The sequence below is a fragment of the Sturnus vulgaris genome, chromosome 1 (genome assembly GCF_052056855.1).
Source record: "Sturnus vulgaris isolate bStuVul1 chromosome 1, bStuVul1.hap1, whole genome shotgun sequence".
In the NCBI taxonomy this organism is placed as follows: domain Eukaryota; kingdom Metazoa; phylum Chordata; class Aves; order Passeriformes; family Sturnidae; genus Sturnus; species Sturnus vulgaris.
This window is the reverse complement of record NC_142243.1, coordinates 138,142,135-138,168,193: the sequence shown is the minus strand read 5'-3', so window position 1 is coordinate 138,168,193 and position 26,059 is coordinate 138,142,135. Positions and strand designations below refer to the sequence as shown.

General features: G+C 38.8%; 1 protein-coding gene across 18 annotated transcripts in view; it reads right to left on the bottom strand.

Moving 5' to 3' along the window:
* The window catches only part of OXR1 (oxidation resistance 1), a 258,863-nt gene that overhangs the window by 142,618 nt on the left and 90,186 nt on the right, over positions 1-26,059 (bottom strand). For 2 of the 18 annotated variants that reach the window (XM_088178123.1, XM_014879327.2), the window contains exon 1: positions 18,510-18,658. The exons of the other annotated variants lie outside the window; for them this stretch is intronic. The gene's annotated coding sequence lies outside the window, so the exon portion shown is untranslated. Of the gene's footprint in view, positions 1-18,509; positions 18,659-26,059 lie in introns of those variants that run through there. 18 annotated transcript variants of the gene reach the window in all.

Here is a 26,059-nt window from a genome sequence, read left to right as displayed (position 1 = left end):
CTTCTTAACCTTTCAGCTGCAGATGGGGGAGACACTGGGGGAAAGAAAGGAAGAAGAGGAAGGAAGGGGAAGACAAGCAGCACTCCCAGGCAGCCACCTCTGCTTCTGTAGAGGCAGCAATAGCTGCTGCCCAGGCTGCAGCTCGTGTGCACTGGGAAGGGCTCACCACCACTTTATCCCTTTGCAGATGGGACTCACAGCCAGCACATACTGAGATTCAAGAAGGCAGTCTAAAGCCATAATTCAGTTTCATGCCAAACTAAAGACATGTCCTCTCCAGCAGACGTGGATGACCTTTCCCTTGAACCACCACTTAGATTTATGCCTGTGACAAGCAACAATCTTTTCCCATTTTTTTTCTGCTCACAATGATACAAAATAGAGTTGGACAAGCATAGAAACAGGACATTACATAACACAGGTGCCCTGCAGTGGTTTTTTATTATACTTCTTTAATCAATAAATCCAGAGACTAGAATAAGCACTGCAGCTACGCCCACTGCCAGACACTGGCAATCTATAGGTACAATAAATGGCATTAATGAAAGAAGAATCCAATCAAAAAGCACTATACTGAGGTTTATCAAAGCACAGTGAAGCTTTTTTTTTTTCCCTAGTCCAGAATAAAGAGCACCTCAAGGCTGGTGCCTGGCTGACATTGCCAGGTTAAGATCCCCATGATCAAACAAACCTCAATGGATTGATGAACAGAGAAATAAATACAGGAGATGAGGACTTAGTGCCTGACAGTCTGAAAAGAAGAAGCCAAGGAGATATTTAAACAGTTTCAAAGGATCAAAACCAGAGTCCAGAAGACAAATGAGGCCACAGCATGTTAAATGAGGCAAGTGAGTTTGGAAACATTTGTGTATTTAGCTTCTAGAGCTCAGCTCCAAGACAGTAGTGTTAACCACCTGATCAGAATTTGTAAGGAAACAGCATATAAGCTAAAACATGGAAGCTGCATTTAGATGCATGCAATAAAACTGTCAAGATTTTAGAAGTCCTGTTAGATAAATCAGATGCTTTTTGTCTAAATGCTAAATGAGAAACAGTAAATCACTTTTCCTTTGCAGGAAGTATTGGCAGTATTTCAACATGTATTTAACTCATCTCACAATATGTGGTTTTTTTCCTTGGTTAATCTTCTATGAAAAGGAACTATTAGAAAATCAAAATATTATGGCTAAGCCTTGCTAATTGCTCTTAGGCACAGAAAGGTAAAACCTCTTTCACTTCACATGAGAAAAATGTGAGAAATAGGAAAAACTTAGGAATATAAAACAACAGAAAATAAAAATAAGAGATTGGAATCCATTCCCTTAATGCTGTTCAATAGCGCTCTGTTTATATATGGAGTTAGTTCAGATCCCAGTAAATTTGGGGGCAACTCCTTACCACATTAGTGGTAGAACATATCTATTAAAACCTGTGCAAATCTTCACACAAAATTCAAAGGAATAGAAAAGGAGAAAGGCAGTAGAATTGCTCACTCTCCTGCCCATCCATACAGGATGGAAGCACTGTTTGGTACCTGCCCTCACTGAGCATATCCTGCTCCTGCCTGCTCTACTGGATGGATGGCTCTGCTCCAGCTGCATGAACCAGGCAGGATCCTCTCCTGGAAACCCTGGGAGCATAAATACTCAAGCCTAGCTGCTTCAGTAAAGACATCCAGTGTTTCATGAAGTCAAGACTTCCACTTTCAGAATAGTTTAGGCACAAAACCCCCAACTTTCCAACAAAGTTAAAACTCAGAAGTAGTCAATTTGGATTGGGAAATTCTTATGCTTCCCAAATTTTGTCTAAAATACTAATTCCCTCTAGAAAAATGTATGGTTTTTGTAAAATAACTCCAGAATTAACAGACTTGATCTGGCTGTAATATTAATGATAGGTAAGATTTATGATAGGTTTGTATTTTCATAAAAATATTTTAAAGCAACCACAAAGATTCATCTGGAGATAGCTAAAGTCAGACAGAAATCCAGCCCAGCGTCTTTCTTAGTAGTGATCATTACAGGGACCTCCTGCTGATCCAGTCCCACAGCTTTCAAAGATAATTGGGTGCCCACAAGATATGTATTTTGAACGCTGCTGTACTCATAATTTATGTGAACAAAATGCAGAGTCCCTCGACCTTCCATTACATTTATTCTGCAGTATATAGTGCAGGGGAAAAGAAAAGTACATATATTCTGAGAATATAAGGCTTTTGATGTTAATATGGTAGAAATTAGTAATTTCCTTCTATAAAATGACTTGTAACAAACAAGTGGAGAAAGGGTAGATACAGTATGTTATGTATGAGAACTGATATCTTCATCTGTGCTGCAGCTACTGCATTTCATCTTTACAGAGTGCTGAGAAATCAAGAAGTTATATAACTTAGTGAAAAGCTGATAGGGCCAGTGACATTTTAAATCCCACTCTGTGAAAATCAATTGCAAGATGTGAAAAGAAAAAAAAAAACCTCTTCAGGAACCAAAATCTCCATCCCATAATACATCCGTATACGCGTACACTTTAAAATAAAAAAGAGCAATGGAACTTTGAAGAAAAAGGGAGTGTGGGAGGGAAGTGGAAGGACAGGCAGAGCAGAGAAGGAACAGATTAATCACAGATCATTTCAAGATACTGTTATGAGGAAGCAAAAAGACAATTTATTTTGATGGCACCCTTTTGATTCTGCTTATGCTAAATAGTAAATAGGTAACATAGTAGCAATTTACAACATGGAGCTTAATTGGAATTAGAAAGCCAAACAATCCAAAAGCATATGCTTTTTTTAACCTGGAAACACAGCACAGTCCTACTTGGATCAGTGTACTTTTCTAAGGGAAAATGGCCCCATCAAAAGGATTTAAAGCTATCTGTGATTGGAAGCAGATTAGGAAAAGTCAACAGACCTAATTTATTTTCCAGTTGTCTCAGCAAGAAAAAACAAAAGAGACAATGATACTGACTCAGGAACCATAAAATAATCTCTACAATCCACAAAAATAGATTTTTTTTTTTTATATTCACAACCATGACTCTCCCTTTTTATCCATTCAAACATGGGCCACCATGAAGAAAAACGATCTGGTAATTCTCATTTGATTCATATACAAGTGAAGTGAACTTTCAGAGAAGGAAAGCAAAAGAAGACTTTTTCTGTAAAAAGGGTGTAACAGATGAAAAGGAGCCCATTCAAAATACGCCCAAAGCACATGAAAAGAGAATTCACTGAATTAGTGAAATCATGTTTCTGCTCGTCCAGAAAGCAGCTATTGAAAATGTCCACAAGACCAAGGTCTGCACATTTTTAAGCACAGAACTACATCTGGATCTAGTCCTGGGAGCAAAGGTGAGAGATGCACAAGCACATGGAGACAAAAAGCACCACTGCCATACTCAGCAAAGGAAAACCTTGCACTGAGGAGAATGCCAAGAGCTAAAACTCTTGCTTGATCATCAGCATCAGCAAACTACAAGCATTTTGATGAGCTGGACTGTTATAAAATCAAGGCTGACTCTTGAGCACAGCAAGCTGGCAAAACACAAACCTGCCCTACCTGCACAATGCTTCCTACAGCAAACAAAAAGCAGTTTATTTTACCAATAAATTTTGCGTGATAAGGACAGCTGCCAGCTGAACCTGGCATCTGCTAAACTTGCTTTCACAAGAACACTTTTTCCTCCCAGAATTATATTTAGTATATTTTAGAAACAAAGAAATGTTCACTGCATTTTGTTCAGCCGTTTCAGGATTCCCCCCACTCAAACAGCAGCAGCAGAATTTTAATGACTGGAAAAATGCAGCAGGGCTGTAAGAGAATATTGTACTGCAGCAAATCACTGCTTCTGTTGGTTCCCTTCACTGTAGCTCTGATTTCCTAAATCTGCTACAGCACTGGTACATATTTCTGTAAAATGCAGCTCTAGCAGAGATTAATTAGGGGAAAAAAAGAGCTTGAGAACTTCTTAATCAACTTCTATAGTTACAATACTTAGGAAAATGCTTAACCAAAATCCCAAAAGCAGAATTCCCAAACAGTTCCCAGTGCCATCTGATATTTCTTTCTTTACTTCCTTCTTTTTACCCCAAATGTCTTTGCATTTTAAAGTATCCATACATTCACTGTACCTTTCTGCCAAACTGCCTTCCATGAAGCAATTAAATGTATAATTGAGATCTTCAAGTCATTACAAAGCAAATTCAATGTCTTCTGGAATGATTGCAGGGAATGAGATGACAAATCAATTTTATGCCAAGATATACTTTTGAATGCATATATTCAATATGTATCACACAACCTCTCATATGCCTGAGGGGCTGCTTCTTCCACAAAGAACATTTCCAAGGTTTTCAGGGAAGGCATTTTCAAAGCTTTAAGATAAAGCTCTTTACTGTGAATGAGCTCATCAGCTAAATATTAAGATTTTAAACTTTCTACTGGCAGTAGGTATTTAAGGCTAGATTTATAGATAGCCATGTTGGTCCAAAGAACATTTGCCTTTCTCCTCTCATTTTGTTCACTAGTCATTAGTGGAGCTAGATTGAATGTTCTTTGAGACTCATTCCTCTATTTGCATCTTAAGGCTTCTGACAGGAAGCACTTTATCACTACCTTCTTACAGTTGACATTCTTGTTTATTCATGAGTGCTTCAGTTCACCACTCACATGGATTATTTAGTCATTCATCACTACTCAGAAAGAGTCATTGATAAAATTGTGTTTCACTGGGGGGTGACAAAGCTAAAAATTCAAGTTGCTGCTTCCAGGTTTTGTCACAATCTCCAAAATTGCAAGAACAATATACCTGCATTTTATTGCCTTTTTCACCTCATCTTGACACAAAATGTTTCCAAAAAAAGACACTATTAAGTCATTTTTTACATCTCTGTATCTTCACATCCATAGGAATGGCCCATGATTCAGGATGTGCAGGCTCAGCAGATGGTAAGTGCTGCCTTTCATCTGGATGACCCTGTAAAACCACATCAAGTCTCCTGCTTCCCATGCTTAGCTCTCCTCTAATTCCTCCTCATGCTTCCATCAAGCAAATGGCACTGCTCTGAAGATCTCTCCATCCTAACCTCCTTGTTTTTCTCTAATACTTCTCCATTCACATTGCTCCACTACCTCCATGATTTCAGGACTAAAGGAACATAAAATAAAAATGCAGATAAGAAAATTCATAGAACCGAGCTGAGCCACTTCAATAACTAGTTTCACATGGACTCCTCTCTGCAGGAGGGTTTTTTTTCATTTTTCCTTTTTGTTTAAGGAGAAAAAATGGGTAGAGAAATAATATAAGCAATTAAACCTTGGAAGGCTTCCAAGAGCAAAAATGTCAGGAAACTACTGCAGATGCAGTAACCTGCACATTTCAATCAGGAATACAGACAATAGCTCAAAATCTATTAAAACTAGCTGTGCATAGCACTGATAAGAAATCACTTCCATTTTGTTTCTTAGGCCTTTGTTTGAGCAGCAGTTTGAAATGATCACCCCCTGACAGAGCCTTTCACTCAGGAAGGCAGGGCTTTATCACAAAAGGTGTGGCCAAAAGACATGAAGCATCCCTGCCTTATAATTTCAAATTCTCTCCCTCTTGCTCTAGCAAACTGCTTTTCCATCCCAAAGGCCCATTCTGAGTGCTCCATGCCTTCTTTTTGTGTTCCTGTTGTTTCTTTCCTCACAAAAGGCTTTAAAGCCAAAGGTATCCCCTCTGATAATATTATAATGTGCATGTGTCTTTCTAAACCAACTGGAATTGTTTTACCCATTGGCCTGCTTATGAGAAAATGAGAGAGCCTTAATACCACAGCATGAAGTTGGAAGCACCTTAGACAGGATGCTGTCAGTAGTTTTAGAGCAAAAAGACTGCTTCAGAAACTGTGGGTACTTTCAGATACCATATACCAAAAAGAAAAGCTGTTTTTTAATATTCCTAATCTCAGCAAAACAAGACCTGCATTAAGAAATGACAGCAGCATTCAAAAATCATTTCTCCATGGTGCTCCTCTAGTACCAGGAATGCTTGGTTAAAGCAATTCATTTTCTAAGTGGCTTTCTCAGCAGCCACTTGCCATGACACTGATGTCAGCCTCTCTCAGGTCAGGGCCTGTCATCATGAGAGTTTATCTCTTGTCACTCCAGAGTTGTCAGTGCCTTCACAACTGCTTCACTCAGGAGACTGCTTAATCAGTGCCATGATTTAAAATGCAATTCAGCTCTGAAATTAATAAAAGAGAAGGTTGAACATTTCCTTCTCCAGGTGCAAGTTTCTATTGCCTTTATCCTTTGACTTGAGACCACCAAAGAGGTCACCTTATCACTGATGAAGCCAACTCCATCAAAACTGTTAGGGTCACCAAGGAACCACATCAAGTATTTGGGTTTTTTAGCCCTAGATACTCGGTGGAGAAGGAAAGCTTCTGCTTTTCCCTACCTCTTATCCCATCTCCTGTACCTCCTACCAAATATACCAGGGACAGATTGAAATGAAAACCCTTGGAGCCAGTTACCTTCCCTCATCACAAGCCATCTCACTTCTACTTCAGTGACTCATCCAGGGCAATCAAATAAATTGGAATTCTCCAGCTTTTCTTCAAGTCACATTTTATTTCTCATGCTCTTCATTTTCACCAGCAGTTGTTGAGTGCACTAGCTAGTTCTTAGAGCTATCCTGACACATGAAATGTGAGAATATAGCAAACCACAAAATTTTATCAGGGATAACAGGCTTGTGAAACTGCAGTTTTAAAGAAACTTTGCAAAAGGTTTCTGCTTAATAAACCCCATGAATCACATTGTAAAGTTATAGACAACAAAACAGTATTAATCCTGTTGGAAATTGAGGAACTGCAATATGACTCTTTTTCTGATTATAGGAAGGATAAAAACACTGAAGGTGATCTGTGAAAGGAGGAATACATCCCTAATTTCCCAGAAGAAAAACAGTTTGAGATATAAACAACTTCTTGCATTGACATTAACTACAAATATGGCAGGGAAGTAAAGCAACACCAGGGCTGTTAGCAAGCATCTCTGAAAGCAGGTGGCTAAAAGTAACAATTGGAAACAGATAAGCAATTTATTCCCATTTAGCTGTCATTTACAGGAAGAGGGAATATAAAAGTAAGAACTAACTTAGTTATTTTCCCCATAAGATGATGTATCATTGACAACACCTAAACCTGTTACATTTAACATTGTGTAAGAGTGAGCCATCCTTATGGCAAGTGTCTTTTAAAACAAAGCCTCATAAAAAAATTAAAAAGGCATTTAGGTTTCTATTTGATTCCTGGCTCCTGTAATAAAATTAATGTTCCAAAGGCCATAAGAATAAAATATCCAGTAAAATCGTAACTGTGATTATTTTAATAATCTTGGCCTCTTAGTTGCATCTTGAACTAAAAGGTTTAGCTGGGAACGTGCTGACTCTTAGTCTAAATTTTTGTTCTAGTGGCATCTAAGGGACATATATTGTATTTCAGCACTTTTAAAAGGTTGAATGCAAATTCAGGAACTGATATCAGCAATGACCTTAGGTTCACCATTTGCATTTACCAAAACAGCAATGATCAGATCATTAAGATCACCTTCCAAACAAAGCAAATCACATTATGTAGCCCATGGTGTTAACATCCATGCTATTATAAAACATTACTAATGCAGTTTTGTTTTTCTGCAATGGTGTCTTTCTTCCTGTCCTTTCAAGGTGAATACATGGACAGCCTTATAACTGGCACAGGCCCTGACCATTACTCTTCTTTGTAAACTTCCACCTCGTAAACTGTCAGATCAAATTTCTTCATCTTGATATTTATGAAACAGAAGCGTATCATTAGAAAGGCTCATTTCCTAAATTAAATGGTTAGCTAACATCCTTCTTTGTATTACATAAAGGTACTAAAAAGAAAAGGTACCCAAAAAAGAACTAGCTATAAAAAAAAATTTAAAAGAATAAAAGATTAGACCACTCATGCTGCAATATTTTCAGTTTGGTATTTCTAAGAAGCTTTATGTAAGGTACTGCTTGCACACCCAACCCTACATTGCATGGTATCCTCTCTAGCAGAAAAGTTCACTGCAATTTCTCTTGTTCCTTCGTAATATAAAAGGTACAGAGAGTTACGAGCACCAAGGCACATGCCCATAAATGAGAGAATACAGTTGGGCAGAAATTAATGTCTAGAAATGTGGAGCAGAAGAATGTCCATTCTCTGTAAAATCTACTGATGAATGCAGATACACCAGAAAACTGATATAGCAATCATATGACATCTCTAGTAATTTAGGCAGTGCCTAAACTCAGCTTCCCATTTAGGAACATACTGCATCACTGGTCAGAATCCTTGCAGCTGAAACTCTACAGCTTTACTTCTCCATGTTTGTCCCTAGTCCTCCTCCATATCTCCACCAAGTGGGTGAACACCTTTCTTTGACACATGCAGCAAATCCACTGTGCTCAATTCCAGATCTTCCAGCTTCAAGAACTTATGTGCAAGGAAACTGGAGAGCATTTTAAAGGCTAACAAGCACAAGTAAGCAAATAAGAGAAAAAACTACATGCTGTGATATTCATGGCATGGATGCTACAGTTAATTTTATCTTAGCAACAGTTTTAGCATCAACCTTTCTGGAAAATGAGTGTACATATGTACCTACACTGCTTTGGAAGGCAAAGCTTTATCAAGTGTATCAGCTCAGTTGGTATTTCCCAAATTCAGTAGATAAAAAGTGAAGTACTATATTTCTTTCTCATTATTTACTTTGACATGTTTCCTGTTCATCAGGAGGAACATTTAGATTCAGACCACTGAAAAAGTACAAGTTGTCTCCCTGTTCTGTTCTCTGCAGCACAAATCTTTCTCTTCAGCAGTTTTCTCTGCTTTGAAAGGCAATGCAATCAGATGCTGAGGGATAGAATGGAATTACTATTTCAGGCCATGAATTGCACTATTCCCATTTAGAGGAACATCCTGTGTTCAAAAGCACTGAACAGTCAGAAACACCTATTGAAATAAATGCTAGTTAGTGCTCAGAACCACAGCTAAGTAATATTTTTTTTTTTTTGCATTGAACGAAGAGTTTAATTTCAGCATCCAAAATGTTAATTCAGTATTAATCTTTAAACTCATGGATTTGAGGTTGGTTTTGTTCACAGAGTAAATGCCTTGAACTCCATCTTTACCAGAGAGTTGCTAACACCTCCATCTGTGAGTGGAAAATCAATAATGAACTGAAAAAACAGTAACAAACCAGTCAGAACACAGGAGGGTTACCGTGCCAAACCTCTCTGCTCTGCACATCTATAACATCTTCCACTGCTGTTCATCTTCCGGGGTCATATTCACCATCAAATACAAGCAGAAAAAACAAGACAAAACAGAAGCCACCAGCCACTCAAGGTGTAGGCAGCTAACTGGGACACAGAGCAGTTCTGGAAAGTGACACCCACAATTACAAAACCCACTGTCTTTTCTCTGACTGAAGCCTAAGGGCTGATACGACCATTTTAAGGTTTTGCCATAAATCCATGACATTAAATATGGATCCATTGACATGGAATGTGTGATCTGTCTAATTAAGACAAATTGAACTGTGAGTCCAGGATGCAGAGATAGAAGTTGGCAATGTGGTACATGGGCACACAGGTCCCGAGCTTTCCTTGGAAGACCATATCCCTCCTCACTCCCCAAGAAGCCATATTTGTAACAAAGCTGGGTTGTGACAGGTCTCTTTAATACTAAAGCACTGGTACTGAGAAGCTCTCATCATCTCTGTACAGCCATTTTCACAACACTTATATTTCCTGTTCTTTAACCTCCTCTCTTCTCATGTTCATGGCATCATATTTGACCCACAGCTTCCCAAAACACCATCAGCTCATTAGAGCATCCTCTAAAGCTTCATGTCATGGAAACCACCCACAGCTGAATGGCATCACAGCATACCCACCCTTGAGCCTGTCCACTCAATGGACAGAGAGGAAGAACCTACAGTGTAATCCAAGCTGATCCCTTCCTCAGAGGTGTATTTCATTCCCAGTGCTCATTACTTCACCTCAACTCCCCACTTTGTCAAATGGAAGTGGCATCTGTACCCTTACCTCCAGCTCTGCAGAACACCCATCTCAGAAAGAGCAAGCAGGAATCAGCCAAAAGGGAAACATGCATGACCATATGGAGGGGAATTCAGGTACTAAGAAATCTCTGGAGTTTCCACCACTGGTCCTAAGGAAAGGCAGGACTGATACCCTGGTAACACTGCATCCTCAAAAGCTTCTGGGAAGAGAGTAAATACCATACATCTGTTATTTATAAATAGTTTTTCTCTTTACATGTTCAGTACATGTGCATCCTCTTCCAGGACAGGTATCCTAGATTAGCAAAGCTTGACTGGCAGTGGGTAAGGCCTAAGTATACATTGTGACCCATCTCTGCTGATATATTTTCCAAACCCTTAGAGCAAAGGAAAAATGCAAGCATGAAAACAAAGCATCACTATTTTTAAATCAACATTTTATTTATTTTTTCTAAAGCTGGTGGTGAAATAATTAGTCCTAAGATACAGCAGCAATCTCCCATCTTAAATAAGCTCTTTAAGAAACTCTGACTTGCAGCAACAAGGAAAGGACTAGGAAGATCCAGAAAATAACATCCTGATGTGGGAAAAAAAAAAAAAAAAAAAAAAAAAAAAAAGCGCAGAAGCATGCTTGTGAACTCACCAGGGGTTCCTTTGGTGCAAGTAAAGGATGTGGCATGAAGACCAGTCTCACTTAGCTCAGGTCACACTCTATTTTCACACAATCTACAACACTAGGGCCTGTGGAGCCCTCTGAGCACTTGTCGAGTTGTTTTCTTCAATGAGCCAAGTAGCTAAGAGTTGTTACAAAGTTCTTTATTGCAGAAGCACATCAGTCTTAAAAGTCACAGATGGTAAAGTTGCTAAGTTTTGGTATAAAGTTTCAAATAGAAGCAGAAACAAGGCAAAAGTAATGGCAAAAAGCAATGGCTCTCTTTAATGCATGTTCTTATATAGAAACTTCCCAACAAGTTAAGACACAAACTCTCCTAACCTATTAGAATTTTAGTATTTCAGCAAGCTAGGAAACGTATAAACTACACATATGGTCTATCTTGCTCTATTTGAAAAATGTAAGCAATATTTTTACTATAGCTTTATTATGTCTAAAACTATGTTCTTGGAGCCTCCATGGAAACACTAGTATTTAGGACTATGTTTTTCAACCTTCACTAGCAACTCACGCTTTTACACTGGCATTTAAGACTTTTTGCTTACTAAAAGTACTTAAAACTTATTCTATTTACTTACTTATACTGAAACTTAAACTTTCACCTCTGCCTTATGTGTGAGTGGCTTAACATACTTCATTCTATCCAAAGGCTTTAATTCAATTCCTACACTCTGATATCTCTGAATTCAGAGAGAATCCTGACTTACTGACTCCAACAGGGCCAAATTCCTGTAGCAGTGTAAAAAGCAGCAGAACCATTTTCCTGATGCAGCACTGCACTCATGAGGCTGGAACTGAGGCTTGCATTTCTGTAGGCACACAAAAAAGCAGCAAGTGCCTGTAGAGATTGTGGCACATTTTCCCTGCTGCCATGGTCTGATCAAGGCTGGACTCTACAGCCAGACACAAATGTTCATTGCAACCTCACTACTCCATTCTGCCAGGAATAGGAGACTGACACATAACTGCAGGCAAATTCATGGACTTCAAGATTTTAAGCCCTATCTAAGCCCTGGTTAACATCCCTTTATTTATTCACCATATTGCTTGGAGAGGAGAATGAGAATTGGGCTCACTTCTGGCACCTGATAGAGCTATACCAGAGAAATAAAGCTTGGTAATAGGTAGGAATGAAAAATTAAAATGAAAGTTTTGACACTCTGTCATTGAATCTTGCTAAAAGAATACAGGCTGTTCATAAATTTTCCATTGCAGAGAAGCAAACAAAGTCAAGTAATAAAATGTCTTTGCAAACTGAGGGATACAATTAAATAATAGTTGAGTAAGAATCTGAATAACTGTTCTGTTTGGTTTTTTTTTTTAATTTACTCACCACCTTGTATTATGTGGAGGGTGATATGACCATTCTATGGCAACATCATGTATATTGCATCCCTAAATACTTGGAAGAACTCCAAAGATTTCACAAGTCTACATTTAGTTTAAATGTAATAACAATAATATTTGCATAGTAAGGACACATCCTTCTGCAATGGGCAAACTTTGGTTTTCCTTTAGGCTGACTGGTCCACTCTGCCCTTCCTTGCACTCTTCCAGGTCAGGCAGTTGATTATGTGACAGGTACTGTGAATTCTCAGAGCAGTTAATACTTTACACCAAGGGAACATCAGACTTCCATACTCCATTGCAAGCACATGCACTTGCATGTAAGGTTACGTGAAATGAATCCTTTCTATCTTAGATTTTTTTAACTGGATATTCCACTAATTTTTTTCAATTCTTCTTCACTTGAAAGTTGCTCTTCATATTTTGCACAAGTTTTAGTGATCTCAAATATTGTACTGGTCCTCAACAGAATAATACATTTTGGCACCCATACATTATCACTCTCCTTTGTCTCGATTTTATTTCTCCTACCTATCTGTCTTATTTCTTCTTCTCATTCTTACATCTCATTTATTTTATTGCATTATTTTTCTTTCCATTTTCCTTTCTCAGTAGACAACAAAAAAAGTTAGCAAGTACTTTAGTTTTACAATGTCCTAACACTGTTTTAGGGATGCTTTAGGAAGAAATCTCAACTGATGAAATTTTTTGTGAACCTCTGTTCTCTCTAAAAGAACGTTTTTATGCCCTGTCATCATAATGTTGTATAATCAGCAGTCAGAGCATCATGTGGACATGGATGAATTCTGACTGCATTGGCTGCACAGAGGGCTCAAACTGACATTACAGGACTTGTCACATGTCTTTTCTGGGTGACAATCTAGAAGAATCTCGTGGGAATGCACTTTCCCAGAGAAATGGGGTATCAATAATGTCGGAACCAAAACAGTTAAAAAAAATGGAGATGACCTAGATAAAAGAAAGGCTAGAATTTATAGGATATGTAGACAAAAGTGTTTTTCTTCTCATTCTGTTGCATTGCTATGGCAAAGCCCTTCTCTTCATGGCATATTTTGACAGCTTGCCTCCCAATTTTGTCCATTCCAAACGAACCAGTAACACAAAGCAGAACTGGACCTGGCAGCCTGTTAGCATGGCACTCAAGCAGAAACTTAAAATGTCAGTTGTATTTAGGAGTGGAGGGAGAAGTGGCCCTTCACAGAAACATCTCTGTTGGAAAAGATTTAAGAAAACATAACAGAAGAACAAGCAATGTCTTTGTCTACAGTCTAATTGGCTTAATTACACTACTGTAGGGCTGCTTTACTCTGCTACATCTACACATCTTTTAAATTACTCCAGGGATGATGACTCCATCTCTTCCCTGGGCAGCCTCTACCAATGCTTGACAGCTTTTTCAATGAAGACATTTTCCCTAATATCCAACCTAAAACACGCCTGGTAAAGCTTGAGGCTCATCTTACCACTTATAACTTGGGAGAGGAGACCAAGACCCACCTGGCCACAGCCTGGTCTCAGGGAGCTGTAGAGATCTACAAAGATCCCCCCAGCCTCCTTTCCCTCAGGCTGAACAACCCAGCTCCCTCAGCTGCTCCTCCTCAGACTTGTGCTCCAGACCCTTTGTCCAGCTCCCCTGCCCTTCCCTGGACATGCTCCAACACTTCCATGTCTTCTTTGGAGCAAGTGACCCAATACTGAACACAGCACTCAGGGTGTGGCCTCACCAGTGCCCAGCACAACAGGACAATCCCTTCCCTGGTCCTGCTGGCCACACTATTGCTGGCACAGGCCAGGATGCCACTGGCCTTCTTGGCCACCTGGGCACACAGTGGCTCATGTTCCAGCCCTGATACCCAGCCCTCCCAAATGACTTAGTGAAAAAGACTGCATTCATGGACAGTTTCTCACTGGAGCAACAAAAAATCATTGGAAAACCCTACATTTCAAATTTTTTAGACGTTAACAACAAATACTTTCTATTTTCTTAAACAATAAGAAGCATGAGATTTGCTTTTGCTGTATTTTTTGCATTATTTTCATCAGTTCTAATGAAAACACAACAAATACTGCAGTAAAGTGATTAGTCTAGGAGAAAACATCCTATTTTAGCAAAAGCCACAGTAATTTTGATTTCAGTGAAAACTCTCCTATAGTTCCTTTCCCTCTCTTAAGGAATGCTGAGAACTCTGAACATTTTAAAGACTCTAAATACTGAATATAAATAGATATACCTTCCTGCATCTAATATGAAGTAAGCAAGTGGACTGCATTGAAATACAATCTATTTTCTACTCCAAATAGGCACATTCCAGCAATTCATAATAAAGGCAACATACAATGGGGCATATTCTCAAAACTGAACAAAGCTCTTCATCTTCTATTTTTTAAACATACTGGAGAGAAAAAATGAGATTCTTAAATGTATCAATTTCTATTAGCTCTCCAGCAGTGATATCTTGAGTGTTAAATTCAAATATGCCTCTCAATAAAAATGTCCAAGAAACAGACCTATTGTGATATTTTTGCATTTCAAGATTTAATTGATTTTGCACCAAGAGCATTTCCCATTCTCTACAACATATCTGGGTTCTTCCAGAAGTTATCATACCAGCTTAACAGTAACTTGAAATTTGGCTACTGCAAGAAAAATAAGTGTAATATCTTGGTTTCCTTGTTATTTCATTCCTGGGAACCAGCAAATGGCAATATTCCATACTACAGCACTCTTTATTCTGAAAAATTCTCTACTTCTTTCTGTAATTTTAAAGTTTTTTCTACAGTCTTCAGCCTGGATCCTATGGCATGACAAGCATCTGCTGGGATGAGCAAGAGAGGCTGAAGGAACCCTAAGTTCAATGCATTTCACAGGGAGAAATTCATCCTTGTAAAATAACATCCCTCCTTCAAAATCCTTTTAGATTTCTTGTCACAATTCACATACCATTAGAGAGGTCTAACTGCGAGCAAGGATCAAATTTAGACCAAAATTTTAAATAAATTTTGTGCAAGTGAAAAATGGCTACCTGCATAGACACTTTTTGCAATTAAAGGTGACAAATTATTGCTGCAGAAGAAACTAGCTCGAGGTCAAAATCTTATCACTGTAGAAAATAATAATCATAGTTTTGCTTTTCAACAGAAAAAAATGGCTCATTTCTATGAGCCATTGTCTACGTCTATTCCTAGTCAAGAAAGAAGTTATATTAAAAAAATTAAAAATCATACAATGCCAGCACAAATCTTCTAATTCTGTGACAATCAAGTTAGGTATTTCCCTTTTCAGCCAGTGTCACTTTTTCTTTTTTAAGAGTAAAAGAGAGCAAGTTGAGTTTAAATGGAGCATCACTGGAAATGTAGGATTTTGGGTGTTTCTTTTTCCCTGAATGTCTGAAATATAAACTATGGTGCGGCACATGCTGGTATGTTGCATCAGTAAATTATTTTTATTATGTTTAACATATTTGGAAACAGTAAAAAGTGTTTATCAAGGAAATGCATCTTAATTGCAGACATTACTGAGTTTCCAGAAGGTGTAAGGAAGATGAGTGTGGAAAAAACAAATGGTTACCTTTTTGTAATGGCAGACAGTAACAAATATTGGGAAACCAAGTGTGAAGAACTTAAAAGGTACAGATTGCTGTGGTGGTTGATCCCACCTGACAGCCAAGCAACCACTGGGCTGCTCACTCTCTCCATCCCCAATGAGACATGAGAGAAAATAGGAATAATGAGAACGAGAAAGCCTATGGCTAGAAATAAAGACAGGGAAATCACTAACAAAGTACTATTGCAGGCAAAACAGTCTGACTTAAGGGACATTTAATTTACTGTCATTAAGTATAAATATTTAATTAATGATTCGTATATTGGGAAAGAAACAAAAGAGGAAGAAAAGCCTTCTCTCTCTCCTCTGCCACAACCTTATTCCAGACCTCTTTTCCTTGTCTTTTCCTGGACTCCACTCATCCTGTAACCACTGTGGGCTATACTCAGCCCCTTGGGTGATGGCCAGAGGATGAAGGGTCAGGTCAGACCACAACAGTTTTTCTGTCACTCTCTTTTCCCCCACTCTTCTCTTCCACTGCTCCTTCCTTCTCATTTGTTCCATCTGCTCCAGCCTGAGCCTTCCATGGGCCATGGTCCCTTTGGGAGAGCACCTGCTCCAGCATGGGCTCATCAATGAGCCACAGTTCCTCTGCTGTGGAGCTCCTCCTTCTGCTCTGGCCCTGCTTGCTCTGTCTTCCTCCTCTCCATATGGGTGCCCCTTACCCAGGCTGATTCCAGAGGTGCCCCCAGGGTGGCTGATGGGCTCAGCTGAGCCCTGGGGTGGCTCCCGTGCAGGGCTGGCTGAGCACAGGGCAGCCCCAGCCTCTGCTCACAGAACCCATCCCAAAACCCCCCTCTGGCAAAACCTTGGCAGGGGTACCAAATACAACAACAATACACCAGACTAAAGATTTAAAGTATCTGGAAAAAGGCTTTTGTAAATAACAAGCATGGAGATATTTTTAAAATACATGCTGCATTCTAAATTTAAAATATTTACCTTAGCAAAAACAATGAAAGAGAAAGATCTTATTATAAATAATAAAAATGCTTAAATGAGAAAATTAAGTAGTTAAATTATTAATCTGCAACCAATTGCTTATATCTGGAGTAGTGATTTTCTCTGAAAGGATCAATAATTCTGGAATTGCTTATTGTATTGATATCTACCATGAGAAGGATCAGATATTTTTCTGAAAATAAGGGTTTTCTAAAACTTTCTAAACTTCTTAGGTTTATACTGGTAAAATTTGTTACTTTTTTATTCTATCATTAAAAAATTCCTATAAAGTACTATTTCTCAGCTTTATACTTACTTTGTTTAATACATAGTAATAGCAGAAAAGGACTCTTGACAAATGTAGTTGATGGCTTTGGCCATCTGTTTCTCAAGATCTGTGTAGGAAAATTGTAAAGTATGAGAAACTGCTTGTAAAACAAATAGTGTCTTCAGTCAGGTCTTCTTTCCCCCCATCCCTGTTCCAATTTAATTTTGCAGCTTCTAGCTTCAGCTAGAAGAGGAGAGAAAAGCCTCACAAAGCTGCAGGTCTCTAAGTCTGCACATCCTGGGGAGGATTGGCCACAGACCTCTGGGCTCCACAGGGTAGTTCTTCCAGAAGTTTATTTCACTGGCTTCTTGTGGGGTTCAAAGCCCATCTGAGCTCCTGCTGCACACATTTATATACACAATTTGCTGGTGTATTGGAGAAGATCAAGGGATTTTGAAATTCTTCTGGATTTCCTTTGAAAACAAAGAACAGTTGTGGGATGATTTTACTGCAACAACCTAATCTTCCAGTAAATCTGATACAGCCAGGCTGTACTCAGACAGTATTTGATGTGAGTTACCAAAGGCATGAAAGCAACTGTGACAACACTCCAGAGTACTGCCTGAAAACAGCAGTGGAAAAATTCAGGTATTGAACTAGAGCTACTTCATCTGGCAATAAATCAAACTCCAGAGAATTTCAATGGCTGTGTGATTTACATTCTTATGAATTTCCAAATAGTTTCTCCCATGAAAAACAAAGTCTTAAGAACATACCTACTCCTTAACTTTCCCATACATAACTAAATCTAACAATCTCAAATCCAAAGCTACTGCAGAACATAAATCTGGAACATATTTTGGATATCAATCAGAATGCTTTTAGACACAATGAATCCCTATACCCTAAGGGTGCTTCAACAGTGCATAACTTAGACAGCTTCCCAAAGGCCAGAGCACCCCACAGCAGCTGCAGGAGAGGAACCAGAGGCAGAGGCAGATCTACCACCCCCTGGCATGGCACATCCCACCAGACAACCCGGGCAAAGCCTTCCAAGAATTTTGAAGCTAACAGAGTTCAAGGTCTGATCAGAGATGTGCTGGCAAAGACATACTGAGGATATGCTGGCAGGATACAACACACTTGGCCTGGCTTGGCTGATAAAAAGCTGCCAAACATTCAGAAAAATCCCTGCAGCACAGCTGGACTGAGCAGCGTAGCAGCGTGCTTAAAAACAATGATCTGAACCCCATTTCTCAACCTGTTCAGCAATAGGCTCTTGGAGTTTGTTTCTTCACCTATTGTCAGGGACTTCAAAATTGAAGAGCAGCTGATATGAATACGCACCATACATGGAAAGTTACGACTTCAAGAACAACTGGCATCAATGCTTCTTCTAGACAGGAAAATGACACCATGCAAGTACCACAGAACTGACCAACCTCAACTGCAGTGACACAAACGCAGTGACAAACACGTGTCCAGAGAGCTGAATGATACACTACATCAGCCAGGATCACACAGATCTGCAAAATTCCAGCTTCTTTGCACAAGTAACACCATCCTCCTTACCTTTCCTCTGCTAGGAGATCAGCTCTACCACAGGTCCCAGCTGGGAGTGCAGCAAAGTCACCAGCTCCTTCCTAAGGGCTACATCAAACAATGAGCTCAGTCCAGCCCTACTTATTCAAGGAATCTTTGTTACAACAGCTGGTTTACACGGTATGTGCTGCAAACTCCAGAGAACACAAAATGCATCTGGAGCACACACTTACGTCAGCAGAGCCAAGCTTGCGTCGAGGATGACAGCATAAATCTAAAAACATTTTCAGCTTCTCTTTGAAGAGAGATTTCCTTTCTTGGCTAGCACTATTTATTCAGTGCAGAAGAGTCACTGGGTTTAAAAACAAGATGACTCATACTTGTTTAGATGTTTATAAATTATGTGCAGTTAGGGAAGATGTTTGGAAAAGATGTCAGGAAGGTTTAAGTACTGTTCTTTGAAGGTGGGGTGAAGTGATAGCTAATGTATTAATTTCTGAGAGCAGGGACTTGAGCACTAAAATCAAAGTGACTTGGCTTTTTCCTTCATCATTTTATCAGTGTACACCTCTAGTTAACAGATCTTTTAAATATAAAACAGAGTTTTATAACAGTGTGCAGTGTTTAAACACATGGAAAACATGATAAGGATTGTCTTGATGTTACAGCCTGAAAAATGGCACCTCAGCACTGACATTTTACAACAAAGACATACAACTATGGCTGATAGGACTGTAGAATTGATGTAATAATGCTCAAATAACCCAAAAGAGGGTTGTTTCTTACTCCTGTCTGTATAATTAGAGCAGCACAATTTATCTACTGCACACAGTGGTAAATATGATGAAATTTTCAGTATTATTATTATAAAATTATTATCACTTATGGCTTTGGTTTCTTGCTTGGATACCAAGGGCAGAAGAAGAAAGCTGTGTCATACCATCCACTACCAGGTACTCTTGAACTCTGCTGCTCTGTACTCACGATACTCCCAACAACCCACAGAGGGTAAGAGACAGAGAAATAACTTTGTACATCATGTGGTAGTGTTTGTTCTTTTTACTTACTGTAAGGTCTCACTGAGTCCTAGTCCACATCTTTTTCTATCCCCTAGAAAAGGAGGCAAATGCATAGCACACCCCAAGCTAAATCTCCTCTTCCCTACCCTTCATAAAAGCTAAGTAAAGACAAACTAATCAGAGAATAATTAGCTACAATTTGCACAGTTTTGTCACCATAAGTAAAAGAACTTTTTCTCAAGATTAAAGAGACTGGAATGCACTATGCAAAACCTTTCTTGACTTTTTCTTCTCAGGGGAATTTTTGCAAAGCTTTCTTTCAGTACTTGGTGCAAGGATCTGATTATATATTTTCATTTGCTTTCCCTCTAATTAGTCGGAAAAGCTGGGTCATATGAATATTTAAGCAACTTTAATTTGAGCAAATCTTCTACAGGGATAGAAATTATATGAGTTAGAATTTGGGGCACTGAACTCAGTATGCCCACTGGTTTAAGAAGCACTAAACAGCCTTGGAGGATTGGCAGCTGCAAATGAGATTCTGATTCTCTCCACCCCAAAGAAACCAAGAATTCATGCATTTGCTTAAATTTAAAAAAGGTCTACAGAGCAAGTTCTCAGAATAGCAATCTAGGTCATGCATAAGGATATGGTCAAATGTTCACCTGTCAAGCAGAAGCAATGATTTAAAGGAGTTGTACCTGTGCTGCTGAGATACGATAATTCACCACAGTGCTCTCATAAACTGTGTTAAACTAATTTATCTTCCTCTCCACTGAAACAGATCACAAACACCCATATGTTACAGTAGAGGGGATAGCAACATTTTAAACAGCTTTGTCTCACAAGGAAACACTTTTCGAGGAGCAAGCTTCCAGCCTAGCTGGCTGTCACCAAGTGCCCACTTCACAAAGAGCTCAGTGCCTCCTTTCGCTTGCACTTGGATCGTCTGCCCTATGAGCAAAGGCATAGGCATAAAACTTGGCCAGATTAATTAGTTTTTCTAAACATCACAATAGTAATGAAGGCAGCAGAGGCATGCACACCCACAACACTGATCATATTTAGGATTGGGAGACAGGGTTAAGAATATTCTCTAATTCAATGTTTTTGAGAATTACACAAAGAAATCACTAAGCCTTGCTCTGAATTCCAGGTACACCAAAGAGCTGCATGACAAACGATATATCTGCCTTTTCGAACAGCTATATTGTGAGGGCAGTGTTTGCTTATTGCATAGCACAGTCCGGAATCAGGACTTCCTCAGATGTTTTACATTTCTTTTTTTCTCAAGAGTATTTCATTACTCTTGATGAGTGCTGTTAAAATTCCAAAAGCTTACAATCTCCTGTCGTTGTGCTTGAGCATGAGATGATTATATTACTGAAAATTTCGTTAAATATTTTTCTTTATGATGCTGACCTCAAATATTGGTGATATATTTTTCCTTGATCACATTATTATATCATCACTGTAAACAGTGGAACATGCTAACTGTTTATTGCACTTCTTGTTCTTCATTAATAAAATGTATTAGTCTAACATTGTATTAATGTACCATTTGGTTTGGTATTTTAAAATTTTAATCTTTAAAAGATTATCAAAATCACACGTTCAAAAATGCTGCAAACTTAGAATCCAACAGCACGTCTTCTTACCCCAAAATTTCCCAGCCTAATATTCTTTCAGATTGAACTGTTTATTCCACAAGTCTATTGACATCTGAAATCAAGGAATTTCAAATTAACTGTCCATTTTAATAAATGGAAACCAGTCTGTCAGTACTATTGAAAACTGTCAAAAGTAAAGGATTTGTATATGTTAAATTGAGCTTAATTCAGGTGATGGATGATTGAAAAAGCAATCTTATAAAGATAAAAAAACAAAAAAAAATGCAGGAAGATTTTTGCAGCTGTAATAGAAGAGAGACAATTCCTTCCAACCATTTACTACTAACAAAAATGTCGATGAATCTGGAGAGCTAACAAAATTTAATCCAAAATGAAATTTAAAGTCCAAAATGAAAGCCTAACTTTAAAACAAAAAATATAAACCAGGGCTGACAGTATTTTACATTTAACAGGGATTATATTTAACAGACTTTGTATTTCTATTGATACCTACTTTTACCTCATGTGTAGCATTAATATAAGCATAATATTGATACAGCTATTAAATTGTTTACTTATAGCTGTACTTTCTGGAACTGTTCTTTAAGCAGTACTAGAGAGGAGTATTTCTCCTTATCACCCAGCCATAAGATGAGCTTCTTTTAGATTGGACAAACCAGAAATTTGCTGGAATACACCTCATTATAGTCAGGCCTTCTACAATTAGGTCAGTTGTCAGGCCCTTAACCCATTCTCACTTTAGGTTCCATGTAAATTGTGACAAGTACTTTTCTTTCCATGCAAGAAATCCAGTGACACTGTCTTTTTACTGTTACACATGGAGGAGAGCTCATGCTCTGTCACAGATGTGATACAACTAACACACATATTTCTGTTGCTTAGTACTTTATCAATATATTCATCATATTTGATAAAGATCAGCATGAATCTGCCATTTAGAAAGCCTCATAATCAGTAATGGATATAAGGCAAGGAAGAAATATCCCCACCTTACACTTACAACTGACATCCAAGACAGATTTAACCCAAAAATACAATTTTGGAAAGGCTTTACTTGAGCCAGTTCCTATCTGATGTCCAGACTACACAGGTCCAACCAAGCTTGGGCTCTGTGCAGGCTCCAGAAGAGCAGCAGGAGCAGAGCTGAGCAGCACAGCTGCAGATCACAGAATCATAGAACCATTCTGGTTGGTCTTTGAGTCCAACTTTTTCCTACCCCAGCCCTGCCAGGTACACCACTAAACCATGTCCATAAGTGCCACATTTACCTGTCTTTTAAAAATACCTCCAGCCATGGTGACTCCAAGCACTTTCCCGGGCAGCCTGCTCCAATACTTGACAACTCTTTCTGTAAAAAAAAAATTTCCAGTATCCAAACTTTCCTGATGCAGCTTGAGACTATTTCCTTTTGTCCTATTGCTTGTTACTTGGGAAGAGAGACCAACCCCCACCTTGCTACATCCTCCTCTCAGGTAGCTGCAGACAGTGATAAGGTCTCTCCTGCCCCTCATTTTCTCCAGGCTAAACAACCCCAGTTTCCCCAGCTGCTCCTCATAAGGCTGGTGAATAAACAGGACCTGGCCACGACCACCTCGGCTCAGCTGGGTTTTTAACATATAGGCAATATTCTTCTGTGGTGACCACACGATATGAGAGACACTCAATAGACAGGATGACCAGGCTTTTTTCAACATCACAGGCCTGTGGTGTTGGGATGTGGGATTTGCAAAGGTTTCTCTTGAAGACTGCATTCACACAGGGTTCAGGACAGGGAGTGTGCTGCTTTGCAAGCCATCTCTCGAGCTCTATCACTGATGATGACACAGATAAATGACCGAGACATCTTCAATTAATAGAGATCATGGAAAAGAAATCTATAGATATGCCAGGAGGTAAAGCAGTTTAGCACTCCTCCCCTTCTGCCTCAACGTTCAAATTTTTCAGGATCACAAGAGGTTTCCTTCCCACCCCCTCCTTCCAGAGACTCAGGTAACTCTTCGTTATAGCTCCTTCAGAAAACAAGTTTACCACAATCTTCCTTGCACAGAGCTGGAAGTTCATGCTGTGTTCTGTTTGCTGAGGTACTTCTACAGCCTGTGCAAAGCACAGACATGCAGATCATGTCATAGCATATTTCTCTGTCTCTTCTCACAGACTGTCTCACACTAACATGCTCCTCACCATCTCAAGGCTATGCTGGCTATAAAAAGAGTTGTGAGGCACTAGCAGCAGGCAGCCAGACCTGCAGCACATTCTGGCAACCATGAAGCAGATGTGTCTTCAGAAAATGTGTGCCTGCTTTAGATCCTGAGCTTTGGGGAGCTTTGTATATCAGAGAGTACATGGAATGAGAATTAATTAATTTCTCATTAAAAGTTTTAATGACAAAATAGATTGTGCTCACTCTCCTAATACAGCTGGGAATTTATCCTTGTCTCCAACCTGTAGTTTCCCTTCTGGTAATTTCCTGTGCTTGTTTCACACAGTGAAGTGTTTGGTAAAGTCAGCCTTGTCCAGAAGGATAAATCCAGAACAATAAAATAGATGTCCAGCTCCTAAATAACTGTTTCATCTGCTTTGTTTCACCTTCTCTTTGGCTGGCAGCTGAGTTCAAGCAGTCTATTTTAGTTACTAGGCGGGGCTCAGGCTTTGGATAGTTTTCTGTCCTTGTAATGTGTTATTTAAGCACTTCATAGCAATGGTGGAAAGAAACAAAGAAATAACTGGACACAGAGTGGGAAGCTGTGTCCTTTGTGTGTGCCACTGGTGTTGGGTGACAGTCAGGCCTGGAGGATGGAGGACACAGGAACAGCAGCCATTGTACATGATTTGGGTTTCTCCTACATCACCTCGCAGCTCAGTCTGCAAGTTCACTCATTTGCTGTGCTGCTCTGTACAGGCTGTCTACATAGACACTGAGTCTTAACATTTCATGTTTAAGGTGCTCTGTGAGCCCTTCGAGAGACATATGTTTAGACTTTTTCATGACAAATGCAGAGGTTTGGGATTGATATAAAAACCTACCTCTGTTTTACAAAGGTGCTTCAAATTGTCTTCCTACACAAAGAAGGTAGGCAGACAAAACACAGCAGAATTTCCCAAACTTTTGGTTTTTGAGCCCTAACATATGGACTCCTACACTCAATCTCTTATTATAAATTAGGCAAAATACGGGGGAAAAGACACAGCTTTATCTGATTCTAGCTTTCCATTTTTCTTTTTGCAGTAAAATTCATTAATTAAATGTAGTTAAAATAAAGAAAAACATTGAAGACAGTCGTGAAAATTTTCATAGTCTACCACTGCAAAACTTCTACAAATGTAAATTTTCACCAGACTAGTAAGAACTGAAAATGAATATTTATGTTGAAAACCTTTTTCACTCTAGTAATCTGAATGTGTATGAACAAAAGTAATACAGATGCTATTCAGATATATAAACTAAGCAAAATTCTACAAAAATATCATTACATATAATGTGCCTACAGACTTTATAGTACCAAAGAAGACAATACTGAACACCTAAGTACTTCTGAGCTTTTATCTCACCCAGAGACTGATCCAAAACCTGCTGACATTGAGCTCTGTTGAGCAGAGTTGACTTTAAGCAGCCTGACCCAGAGAACTGCTTGGATTAGACACTCTCTGACACACCAAGGAAAATGCCCCACTGGTAATCAAAAGATTAAGAGCCATCTCACTTTTCTCTTGGCTCTCTTCTGTAGTTCTACAACCAAAACCCTTGGCAGTTCTGTTTTAGAAATAATGCTATTTTTAAAATATCTCTTCAGACCTAGCATTTTTTCTGTAATTTTGAAAAAGCTCTAATTAAAAACAAGAAAAAAAAAAGTAAATCAAAGGAGATATCAGTTTAAAACAGCAATATTTTCAGTGCCTCAAAAGAAGGGCAAAAACATGCCATGAAAACAATCCTTCAGAAGCACACTATGCTATTTTGCATCTTAATACACTTTTCAGTACCAGCACTTTTCCTTCTCTCCACATTAAATCAGAGGCTTACTGGCCTTAGTAACTTTAGAAAAAGCAATTTCTTCAATTCCCATAGTATCTGGCACATGGTGAGCACTGGTAATTTCAACACTTACAAGAACACATTACACCTGCTTTACTGTTTGCTACTTTCTCTGAAGGATATAATTTTCAAAGAAACATATTAAAACGTTTAGAAAACAAGATGCTGAACAGAAGTAACTTATAGCATTATGAAACCACATAATTATCAATCCTGATGTAAAATATATTACAGACAGCTACTGCAAATCTCCTTGAAATTATATCAAATCATTCTAAAAGATCTATGCCTTATTTGTTTGCAAATTAAAAACAAAGCAACTACAGATAAAAGCTCTTGGATACTCCACATATGCCCACAGTTCCTGAATACCAAGAATCCTGATTTTCATGCAAGTTTCATAACAGCATAGTTATACACCTTACTGACTGTGAGAGAAAGGGACATATGCACTTTACACAGTTCACTTGCAAAATGTTTAAATACATTGGCATTTTCAGCAGAATTGGTATTTTCAAGCATTAATGTTGAATAGCACTGTTATTGGCAGTTTGTTATTCTACACATCCAACAGCATGCAAATAGGAATTAGCTACCACATTTCTATCTTTGAGCAAGCACGTGCAGCTGAGCAGTCAAAACTCCAACAGCAGATTTCCGTCTTATCCACCAGGAAGTCACTGTAAATCATGGTGTCAAAGAGACCAAGCAGGAATCCTGTCTTCCTCAATCAATGCACAGGCTCATCAATATTACATGGACCCTCCTAGTTGCATGCAGAGCCTTAGAAAGGCAGCCAGGCACAGCTCAGCTAAGCAGGCATGTTTGGAATAGCAGAACAAGTGGGAATTTTTTTTTTGTTTTCTCTTTTTTCGTTGTTTAAATGTAGTTTCACTT